Below are 6,284 nucleotides of genomic sequence, written 5' to 3'. Positions count from 1 at the left end.
CCAGCCTTTATCCTTTTGGGATACACTACTTCGGAGGCCAGACACTTTACCAACGATAGGGTGACTGAGACTCGTCTTTCTGCTTACTAAACTACTGGACCTGCCTCGGATTATGAGGAGGCAAAAGGGGTCGAACACCATAATCAAATTACTGAAGTGAAAGAGGAGCAACATCACACTAGAAGGGGTATCTGCCCCTTTGCTTTCTTCCATTTGACCATAGAAATAGTCTAACTGCAAGGTTTGTTCCTCAGTTAGACACTAACATTGCAGCCATTCAACTCTCATCGGGATTCTTTCTTGCTCAGAGAACTGTTACACAAGGGCTAAAGGTGGGGGAGAAAACGAAGCTCTTGTATCGTCACAACCCTTTTTTTATCACATGAAGCTGAATGAAAATCCTTTGGCTCCCTTATTGGGAAAGGTTAGAGCCCCATGGTTAAGCTTTAGCTTCTAGATCAGCATCCAAGGAAAGGAGGATAAGAAAGACCAGGCAGCTAGTTTCACAACCCACTCTTTCTATTGGTTGAGACCAAGCTTTCAACCCCCAACAGACAAAAACACACACACACACACACACAAAAAAAAAAAAAAAAGGGCATGTATATAATAATGTTTCTATCCATAAATTAAATAAAATAAAAACCTACTAGGGTGCATTGTTATCTAAACGCATAGGTTGCCCTCCAATCCCTTGGTTGCCAAAGGCACCAGGACAACTATGAGTATGAATAAACATTATTCTCTCACCAATACATTGGGTCGTGAGTTGTAGGGAATGATGCTTCAGTGCTCCCCATTTTATCTGACTATAGACCATACCATCCTAAAATAATCTCAAAAAATAGCCACTGACAACTTAAGAATGATTTTTAAGGCCATAACACAAGTATTGGTCTTCTTTGCACATGACTAGACTAAGTCAACAATCTGCTGTAATATTAACCCTTTTGATGTGAACCAAAATTCTGCCCTTGGCCAAAACCCTAAGTTGGGCCTAAAACCCACACCTACAGGGAAGCCTCCCTAGGCTGGCTGAACCTGCCCTTGGGGGGGGGGGGGTGGACAATATTGTCCTTATTCCCCCCTTGACTAATTTCAGCATGTGTTTTTAGTTAATTAAGTTTCAATTTCAGCAAGTGTCTTTAGTTTTTAAATTCTCGCATATGTCAATTAGAGTATTTAGTTAAATAGAATTCAACATGTGTTTATTGAAGTCTTTAGTTAATAAGGATTTTATTTCAGCATGTGTCAATTAAGAGTCCATTAGATCTTTGATTATTTATTTGGTTAGTTGCAATTCAATGTAATGGGATCATAATCTATAAACAAGGCCCACTTAGGTTTGGAGCATGGTGGGAGATCTCGCGAGACACCTCGCTTTTTCAAAGAAGCGAGACGAGATGGAGATCGAGAGCAGAGAGTTGGGATATCTCGGTTGAGATCTCGCCATATCTCGCTGGAACTCTCAATTTTTGTCCCTTTTTTTTGCGGATTTCAGCTGGATTTTCACTTGGAACTACTCTTAGCACATCTACAACATCAAAAGAAGATCAATCATTCTCTGCTTGTCTTATGAACTTATGATTTAATGACTTATATAGAACTTCTAATGGTTGTATACTTTTATTATTCTATTCTTGAAAATTGAGATTGTGATACTCATATGGATAGAATTTTGATGACAATTAGGTTATTTGATGCATTTGATATACTTGTTTTTCATTTATATGTCTTAAAGGTTTTATATTACATGTTGTATAACCTTGCATTCCCTAATCCTACAACATTTTGGTTCACACAATAGGTAGACTTAGAAATCATACTTAGGGTTGTTTTCTGACAAATCTAAGGCCATCAATGTGTTCAAAAGACCTTAAATAGGCTAAAAACCAAGTTTCAGCCCAATTGGGACCCTAAAACCCACCGAATTGATGCCAAAAAATCGCACATCTCGACCGTGATTTAGCCAAGATGGTCAAGATCTCAGTTTTTCAAGGTGGCGAGATCTCGCTCTCGATCTTCTATCATGGTTTAGAGTCTTTTAGTAGGCTATAAATAGGCCCCCTTTTTTTTAATCTTAAGTATGATTATTTTGAATAAGAATATTGAGTTTGCAAACCGTGGTTCCTGTTTGAGGGGGCCACAGCGAAATTTAAAATAAACCTTTCTTCTTCAACGATCAGCAACTCTGTTTAGCATTCTTCTTCAGAAATTTCAGCAAGCTCTCAAGACAAATCCAAGTAAAGCAACCCCCAGCCCTTCCACCTTCCCCTGTACAATTGCAAGGCTCCCTCACCCCTTCCCCTTCAGTTCCAACGTCCACCCAGCCCCTCCCCCTGTCCCTGCCCAACCCTAATTCCCCTTCCCCCATGCTGCCATACCCTGGCAGCATCATTCCTGAAGCCTCACGACACCGCAGACCCTTCCCCCGCCCCCTACGACCTTCCCTTGGCCCTCCCCTACCCTATGAAACCCCCTCCCCCCTTGCCTTCTCTGTCTCTTCTTCCCTACTGCAAAAGCAGCAACCCTCCCCATTAGGTCCCTAATCCTCATCCCCTTGCCTTCCCTTTCCCTCCTAGTTGGATCGCACATCACCCCTCATCCCATCCCTATCCTTAATTTGATCTAAAGTCTAAAACCCTAACACTTATAAATTTCCTGCACTTCGTCTTCTACAATAAAATTCTGCAATTCATCTTCAACTTCTAGACCTAAACCCTAGTTCAATATAAACCCTCAACCACATTCCGAACCCCCGTAGGATTAGCATCTCTTACACCTACCCTACTTCCCCTTCCAAATCCTAACCCTAGTTGACTTCCCTAAGAGTCCCACTCCAAGTAGAAAACCTCCAACTAAACCTAAACCCTTTAGGATTAAATCTGATATTACAAAATAACAACAGCCCCATTCCTAACCTAACCAAAACCTTAAGCCTCTAGTTCCTAAACCCTAACTTCTAAATCCAGATCTCAAACTATCATTAGGGCAAGGTTTTCAAGTCTAAGACCTCAGCCCCTTAACCCTAAGCCTGGCCCAAATTCTGCTGAACCTTTACCTAACTCTTGTGAACCCTAAACCATCCCAAACATCCCATAATATTAGACTTATTTACTGGGCGATTCTGGGCACCCTTAATTTTAGGGAACTCATCAAAAAACCCTAACCCTAAAATTGGGTTCCACATCACCTTCACAGTTCATAGTCCAATTTTGGTAGAATCATAGAAGACGATCTAACACATTCAGTTTCAATAACAAAAACAACGTGTTAAACTGTTCAATGTTGAGCCTTCTAGCATTCCCATGCTTGTCCAAGATATAAAGATTCAGCCCTTGGCACTCATGCTTAAAATTTAACATTGTAGTTGTGAAACCAGTCAAACCACGGATCTAGAGTTAGGGGTAAAACTATAATTTCCCTAGAATGTGGCACCCCAAAAAATTCCAGCAATCAACAGAGGGGTTATAGGGTTTCTAATGGTGTTTAGAACCTTCTGAAACTCAATTTCAGATCCGAATCCTTTATTACCTTGAATCACAGATATGACATTTAAAATTCAGAAGTAGCTAGGGTTTCGGTTAGGGTTTGGGAAGGGCTAGGTTTGGCTGCATCGCTGTATGATCTGAGAATACTATTCTTCTGTAAGTTCAGAAGCTATCTCAGAGAAGCAGGGACTGGAACTTGGCTGTTTAAGAATTTTTTGGAATTTCTCAAAATTCTGCAGACTTCTCTTGAAGAAGATGAAGAGCAGAAATTTTCAAAACCCACAGAATAGGACTGCTTTGGGGAAATTAGCATTAGGACTGGAACCTAGAGCTTCTGCAATCCTAAAGAGAGAAGAGCAGTTTAGAACTGAGCAAGGAATAAGAGAATCCTAATGGGGTGGGGATTTGGAAGCCATGGTGAAGGAGGAGGAAGGTAAAGGTCTCTAGGGTTTGTGGAAGGGACTGGGATTGCAGAGGACTGAAGGGGGAGGGGCTGAAGTGAGTTGTGATGGGTTGGGGGTGGTGACCTAGGTCAGACAAGGGGGGAAAGTGGCTGGGAAGGGTGTGCAAGGCAGGGAAGCGGTGGGGAGGGCTGCAGACAAGGTGGGGAAGACAGGGACGGATGGGGATGCGGCTGCACTTACTTGACAGTGGTGTTTGATTCTCTCGAATGCTTTGTTGAATGCTTGAAAGCAGCTGCATTGTGAAGAAGATGGAGCTGCTTGAAGAAACTTGAGTGAAAAACTGAAGATTGAAGAATTCTTTCCAAAACCCGCCGAGGCCCCCTTAAAACAAGAACCCCGGTCCTTACTCAATTTTCATTTAATAATCCAGACTGAAGATTACAATGTAGAAAGAGGCTATTTATAACCTAAAATAAAAACTCTAACTCAGACTTAGATCTCCTTAACTGATGAGATCCAATTAAAACTCAAACTGGACTCTTACCAACACTTAGCAAAGGAATTAAATTACTAGAAGATTTCAACCCTTACATTGGAATCTCAGTAACACACTATAAGTTATCTTTCTAAGCATGTGTTAATTAGATAACCTAAGACTAAAGCAACCAACTTAAAACAACTCAACTCAATAGAATGCTCCAAGCAAATCCTCAAGACTCAAAACTACCAAACTGGACTCAGCTAAAATTCTGGAAAATTCTGATAATAACTCTCTCCCTCTGCTCTGCTCAAGATTGACCTTCATAAGGTTTTCGACTCTCTCTGTTGGGACTTCCTTCGTGACCTTCTAGGTCACACGCAGTTCCCCCCCAGTCTTCATCCAATGGATCATGACTTGTGTCTCTTCCCCCTCCTTCTCTGTCCTCATCAACGGTTGCCCTGCTGGCTTCTTTTCTACCAAGGCTGGCATTCGTCAAGGATGTCCTCTCTCCCCTTACCTCTCTTCCCTCGCCTTAAAGGTCCTCTCCCACAGCATCCAATCTAAAACTGATCTGCATCTCATCTCCCCCCCCCTAAATGTAAGTCCTCTAATATCATCCACCTCGCCTTCGTTGACGATCTCATGATCTTTTGCGAAGCATCCCCCTCCTCCATCTCCTTGATTATGTCTTCCCTTCATCTTTTTGAAGCTCTTTTTGGCCTTTGGACTAATCTCCTCAAATCCAAGATCTTCCTCTCTGGTACCCTGATTCCCTTTCTTCTTCTCTCCTTCAAATCTCTGGTTTCTCTGTTGGCCCCTCCCTGTCAAATACCTTGGTCTCCCCCTTATCCTTGGCCGCATTCGTGCCCACCATTGTACCCCTTGCCTGAACTCATCCGGAAAAAGCTGCAACTTTGGAAAAGCAAACTTCTTTCTTATACTGGAAGAGACTTGAACTGATCAAATCGATCCTCCAAGCCTCCTACATCTATTGGAGTGGTGCGTTTGTCCTCCCAAAATCTACTATCCACTCCATTGAAGCCCTCTTCAGTAGCTTCCTCTAGAAAGGTCAGGAAAACCACCAATTCCTCCATCCCACCAGCTAGTCCAAAGTGTGTAGACCTAGATCGAAGGGTGACCTAAGTATCCATAGAATCAAAGACTTCAATTTAGCGGGTCTCCTCAAACTCATCTGAAAAATCTCCTCAAAATATAACTCCATTTGGGTCAATTGGGTTTATTCCTATCTCATCAAGAACAACTCGTTCTAGACTGCCTCTCTCTCCTCTAACTCCTCCTGAATTTGGCAAAAACTCCTCTCCCTCAAACCTCTTGCCCTCTCTACCATCTCATTCAAAATTGGGGATGGGACCAACATCTCCTTCTAGCTTGACCCTTGGCATCCTCTTTCATGCTATTGGTGCTAGAGTTGTCTACTCTTCGAGTATCCCCAAACTCTGCCCCGTCTCCTTTGTTCTTGACCCCAATGGTTGGTCCCATCCCTCCCCCCTTCCCCCTAAGATTGCCCAAATTTGGTCCCTTCTCCCCCCCCCCCATCCCCCTCTCTGCTTGCCCGTGACTATCTTATATGGCTTCCTTCCAAAAATTCTTCCTTCTCCATCGCCTCTGCTTGGAACCTACTTTATAGCCCCTCTCCCCCAGTCCCCTAGTCCAAAATTGTTTGGTTCCCTGGCCATATCCCTCATCATGCCTTTACTGTTTGGAGAACCTTGTCCTTCCAACCCAAGACTTCCTCGCCCTCCGTCTATTCCTAGTCCCACCTCTTGCATCTTCTGCCCCGTAGAAGAAACCATCCCGCACTTGTTCTTTTCTTGCCCCTTTACCCGTCCTATTTGGCTTCTAGCCCTCTCCTCTATCTGGCCAAGATCTAGACGCCCTCAGCCTCTA

This window comes from Hakea prostrata, chromosome 7, assembly GCF_041222555.1.
Source record: "Hakea prostrata isolate BN-2017 chromosome 7, UWA_Hpros_2, whole genome shotgun sequence".
Taxonomy (NCBI): domain Eukaryota; kingdom Viridiplantae; phylum Streptophyta; class Magnoliopsida; order Proteales; family Proteaceae; genus Hakea; species Hakea prostrata.
The sequence above is the reverse complement of the archived record's forward strand: the minus strand, read 5'-3'. Positions refer to the sequence as shown.